Consider the following 5,728-nt stretch of genomic DNA (forward strand, 5'->3'; position numbering starts at 1 on the left):
TTGGCTGTGCTTCTCTGAGAGAATATGAGAGGGAGCCATCTTGAAATTCTTGGTGGGGTGCTATAAATATGTTACATGGTTGTGACCCTCTTTTTAGAATGGGGAACCTCATCCTTTGGTCTGCTACAGAGCACGCTCACACACACACACACCCCTGAGGTTTCAGACAAATTGTTGATCTGCCCATTAAGCCTGTCAGTAAACAGGTCAAAGCCCCGCCTTCCCTCTTCAAAGACTGAATTAGGGGCACTTAAATGATGCACAGCTGCAACTCTCATACTCTGGAAGAATCACTGAAGAGTAGCATGAAACTGCTTCACTGCTTGCCTTTATGTACAGCCAATTTGGCTTAGTTTTGCACAATACATATTTTGAATCCTTCCCCCCCCCCCTTCTCTGAGTGTTTTGTGTGCCCATCTCCTACTTCATCAAGGAAAAATACTTGAAAGCCTGCCATAGGTCATGTGAATCTCAAATCCATTTTTATGTCTCTTTTGGCTGGAAATCCTTACCCTTTCCCCCTAAATCGAATCAGAGACCCAGGCAGCAATTTCCCTCCAGCATTTTTAGGAAGGGAGTTAAACTAAGAGTTGAATGCTTTCTACCAGTCTATAAAACATGAGCAAATATTTACTGGAAGCAGTGCTCCAATTATAGCAGGAGGCCAAGCTGCCTCATCTTCTGTGGCAGCTCTCTTGGCTACTGTTTATGCCCCTATCATAGCATTCTCGGCTGGTGTAGGAGGTCACCCAAGCTTGGGATTACATCCCCCCACATGCTCCAAAAGGCAGGAAGTAGTCATACTTGAAGAACCTTAACCCAGTGCATGTGGGCGGATCTCCCCAGTTCTGCTTCCTGCCTTTGCTCCAGAAGGCTCGCATTACAGCTCGCTGGCTCTGGCCTTGTTTACTAGTCCTCTTCTTTTCTTCTGTTATATTCCTATTATTTTTTACTATTTCCAATCTATTCTTCACCTGGTATTCTACTACTATTAGTTTTCTCTAGTTACTAAAGAAAAAAGAAATTTTAAAAAAATTATTTCATATCTGTTCTTCTCCCTTAGAAGAGGATGGCATCCGAAGCATTATGGGTTGACACGACCTCCTGCTCCGAGACAGGGCCAATCAGAGAGCTTTCCTCTCCTACCAGGAGGGAGGGGCAATCCCCTCAAGCTTCAGTCGATTACTAGCTCTCCGATGCTCCAGCTAAAAGAGAACAGTGCCAAGTAGAGAACAGAACAAATATCACGAACGAACAGTCTGAACAGATAAACAGAGGAATCATGAAACTTCTCTCACTGAAAAAGCCCTCCCGTCAGGTAAACAAATGACCCCAAAAGGGCAGAGCCTCCCCACATATATACAGGGAATGGCAAAGGATGGAAATAGGCAAGAAATGGACAGAACCACAGACGAACGAGCGAGTGGGTCGGATGCCATCCATACTTCTGGGGAGAATGACCATTCAGGTAAGTGCCAACAATTCATTCTCCCTCAGAAGAGGATGGCATCTGAAGCATTATGGGACATACCATAGCCGCTAACGACATGGGGCGGGAAGCCGTGAGTATGGTCCTACGTAGGAACTACCCGCTGCAGGACACGCCTGCCAAAGGAAGCATGCCCAATCATGGATTTTATAGAATTTCACAAAGGTAGAGAGGGAGGCCCAGGTGGCCGCCCTACAGATATCAGCCAATGGTGCCATAGTAGCGAGGGCTGCGGACGATGCAGCACTGCGAGTTGAATGAGCAGTTATGCCCTCTGGCTCTGCTACCTTGGCTGACGCATAGGCCAGACGTGTGCACTTAGGGATCCAGCGCGCCAGCGTAGAAGTAGACACCTTCCTTCCCAGAGAGCAATCCCTGAACGAAACAAACAGTGAGTCAGTGACCCTGAACGCCTTAGTACACCACAGATAGATCCTAATTGCTTTGCAGACATCCAGAGTGTGCCATTCTTTTTCTTTAGGGGAAGAGGGCTTAGGACAAATGGAAGGAAGAATCAGCTCCTGGGACCTGTGAAATAGGGAATTAACTTTAGGAAAGTAAGTAGGATCAGTATGTAACACGACATAATCTGAGAACACCAGGCACAACTCCTTCCTGGCCGATAATGCTCCCAGGTCAGATACTCGATGGGCCGAGGTAATGGCCACTAAAAACAAAACCTTAAAGGTGAGAAGCCGCAATGGAACCGTTCGCAATGGTTCGAAGGGGGGCTTGACTAGTGCTCAGAGAACTAAATTCAGGTCCCATGTAGGGAAACAGTGGATCGGAGGGGGCCTGATGGCTGCTGCTCCTTTAAGGAATCTTTGGATATGATGATGTCCTGACAAGGGAGGGACACCCGGAACTTGAAGGGTAGAGGATATGGTGAACATCTGCCGTCTGAGAGTGGCAGGCTTAAGCCCCTTATCCAACCCGGCCTGCAAAAATCGCAGGACCTGACCGACCGAAGCAGACCGAGGGTTGGCCCTGACCAAAGCGCACCAGGTCACAAACGCCTGCCAGGTGGACTGGTATATTCTGAGGGTCGGCGGACTTCTAGATGCGAGGATCGTGTCATGGACCGCAGGAGAATAGCCACAGGCAACTAGTGTGCTCCGCTCAATCTCCACGCATAGAGGTTCAGCCACCGAGGGTCCAGATGGAACAGCGGTCCCTGGTGCAAAAGATGGGGATGACAGCCCAGTGACATTGGGGGAGCAAGAGATAAGGCGATCAGATCTGAGAACCATGGGCGACGCGGCCAATGTGGAGCCACCAGAATGATCTCCGCCCGTTGTCTGACCACTCGTGACAGTTTGGGAAAGGATGGGCGGAGGAGGGAAGGCGTAAAGAAGACCTTGAGGCCAGGGCGTTAGCAGAGCGTCTATTCCCTCGGCCCCAAGCGACGGGTACCTGGAGAAGAACCTGGGTACATTGGCGTTCTTTGGTGTTGCGAACAAGTCCACCAGAGGACTTCCGAACTTTCCCTTGATTGCTTGAAAAACCTGCTCATCTAAGACCCATTCTGCTTGGTCCAGTTGCGTCCGGCTGAGCCAGTCTGCTAACGTGTTGGACACTCCGCTGACGTGCGCTGCCTCCAGAGAACTCAGGTTCTTCTCTGCCCAGTGCAGGAGCACAGAGGCCTTGCGCATTAGGGGTTGTGCCTCGTTCCCCCTTGGTGGTTGACATGGGCTTTGGCCGTCGCGCTGTCGGTCCTCACCAGAACGTGACAGCTGAGAATCAGGGGAAGAAATTGGATCAGAGAGTAACGAATCGCTCTGAGTTCCAGCCAATTGATGGATTGGAGCTGTTCTTCTGGAGACCAGAGACCCTGCGCCACTTGGTTTTGACAATGACCGCCCCACCCTGTCAGGCTGGCGTCCGTCGTGACCAGGATTCGGCTCACAGGTAGGAAGGAGACACCCCGGCTCAGAGCTGGCAATAACCAGCAGTCCAGAGATCTCCGAACCTGGGAAGGCAGACGGACCCTGGACCAGGACTGGCACGCCAAGTCCTGAAGAGGCAGGAGCAACCACTGGAGCGGACGGGAGTGGAGACGGGCCCAAGGAACTATTCCTATGGTTGATACCATCATCCCCTGCAACTGACTCAGGGTGAGAACATCGGGCTGGGCGCGGAGACGCGACCTCCGACACGCGGAGGACAGCCTCCGCCGTCTCTCCTGCGTTAGGGAAACCGTGCCCTTGACGGAATCTATTACGGCCCCGAGATGCTGGATCCGGTTCTGAGGAGAAAGGGAGCTCTTTTGGAGATTCACCAGGAACCCGTGAGTTTGAAGAACCGATAGGGTCTCCTCCACATCCCCCAAGGCCTTCTGGAAGGACAGCGATCTTATTAAAAGATCGTCCAAATACAGATACAGGTGAATCCCCTTCGTCCGCAAATGCGCCACGAGTGCCACCATGATCTTGGTGAACACGCGTGGCGCAGTCAACAGACCGAAGGGGAGGGCATGATACTGAAAATGGGACCCCGCATAGGCGAACCGGAGGAACTTCCTGTCCTGGGGGTGAATAGGGACGTGAAGGTAGGCCTCCTTCAGGTCCACTGAGGACAGGAAATTGCCCCCCTGAAGAGCCATCAAGATGGAGCAGAGGGTCTCCATCCGGAAACGCCGTGTTCGGAGGAACCGGTTCACAAATTTGAGATCTAGTATGGCTCTCCATTCCCCATTCTTCTTTGGCACCAAGAAGAGAATAGAGTAAACGCCATACCCTACTTCCTCAGGAGGAACCTGTTCGATTGCCCGAATATCGGCCAGATGGCGGATGGCTGATAACATCAGGGTGTGCTTGTCTTGCTTACGGGAGCATGGAGACGTCAGAAAGCGGTCAGGAGGTTGGAAGAGAAAGTCCAACCTGTAACCTTGAGCTACGGTCTGGCGAACCCAGGCATCCATGCAAGTCGCTGCCCACGCCTGGGCGAAAAACTGCAGCCTGCCTCCCACCTGAGATTCCGGGGGACAGTCATTGTGCCGCAGGGCGCTTGAATCCAGGCTTTTGCTGTTGACCGGACTGACGAAATCTCGGCTGAGCGTTGTCCCGAAAGGAATTCTGTGGCTTTTTCCAGGAAGAGAATCTGTCCTGCCTATCCTGTCGGGAACGAAAGGAGGACCTGAAGCCCCTGTAGGAAGAGGAATTAGAGGTAAATTGCTTATGTTCCTGACGCTGCGCTGAAGAAGGCATTGCTTTTTTCTTATCCTTGCCCTCAATCAATACAGGTTCCAAGATTTCCCCCAAAAGCTTGCCCCCCTTAAATGCTGAATTAGCCAGATTGGATCTGGATTTCTGGTCTACTTTCCAATGCTTTAGGCATAAATGGTGCCTGACAGTCACATCTGAGGCCATAGCCCTAGCTGACATCTGTGTCACATCCAAGGAACTATCGGCCATGAAGGCAGAGGCTTTGTGCAATTTGTTGAGGCCTTGTCTCAGGGCCAGCAACTCAGGGGGCACCAGGGAAAGGAGCTCCTTAACCCCAAGCACTGACGCACGGGCAAAAATTGAATTAGCCATGGAAGCCCGCATAGCCAGGGAAGAGGCCTCATGAGACCTGCGCAGGGCAGCGTCACATTTTTTTTATCATCATGATTACGCAAAACCTCATCCCCATCCCTGGGCAAGACAGCGCCAGTTACCAGAGCTGCCACTTCAGCATCCACAGGAGGCACCTGGAGCTTATCCATCACAACCTTAGCATTTGTATAAAGACGCTTAACCCCAGGGGGAGGACCCTTGCTTTCAGTAGGACGGTCCCACTCAGAGTGAATGATATCTAAAAAGAGTTGAGGACAGGGCACCACCACTTCGGGCGTCTTTAAAGACGGCAGTACAGCGGGGTCCCCTTCGGACGCATCTTGTGGGATAGGAACCACTCCCCCCAGCCTTAAAGTTTTACGGGCTTTGTGAAGAAGCACCGGAAAATCAGAGGGCGAAAACAGGCGGTGTGGGGCCTGCGGATTAGGAACATTATCCTCCTCATCCCCCGAGAGCTCGCCCTCCTCCTTGTCGGACTCTGAGTCCTCCGAAAGACACCCCCCCCCCGGACGGAGGGCTGAGGGGCTGGAAACTCCGAGGCACAGTGCTGCCCGGAACGCAAGGGGTCAAAATCGAAGGGCCGATTTCCCTGGGGCAGGCGGCTGGCACGGGAGCACTGGCCGCACCTACTTCCCAGGGGCCCAAAATGGTGGCCGCAGCAACTGTTCCAGCTTCGCGCGTG

Source organism: Hemicordylus capensis, chromosome 2 (assembly GCF_027244095.1).
Source record: "Hemicordylus capensis ecotype Gifberg chromosome 2, rHemCap1.1.pri, whole genome shotgun sequence".
Taxonomy (NCBI): Eukaryota; Metazoa; Chordata; class Lepidosauria; order Squamata; family Cordylidae; genus Hemicordylus; species Hemicordylus capensis.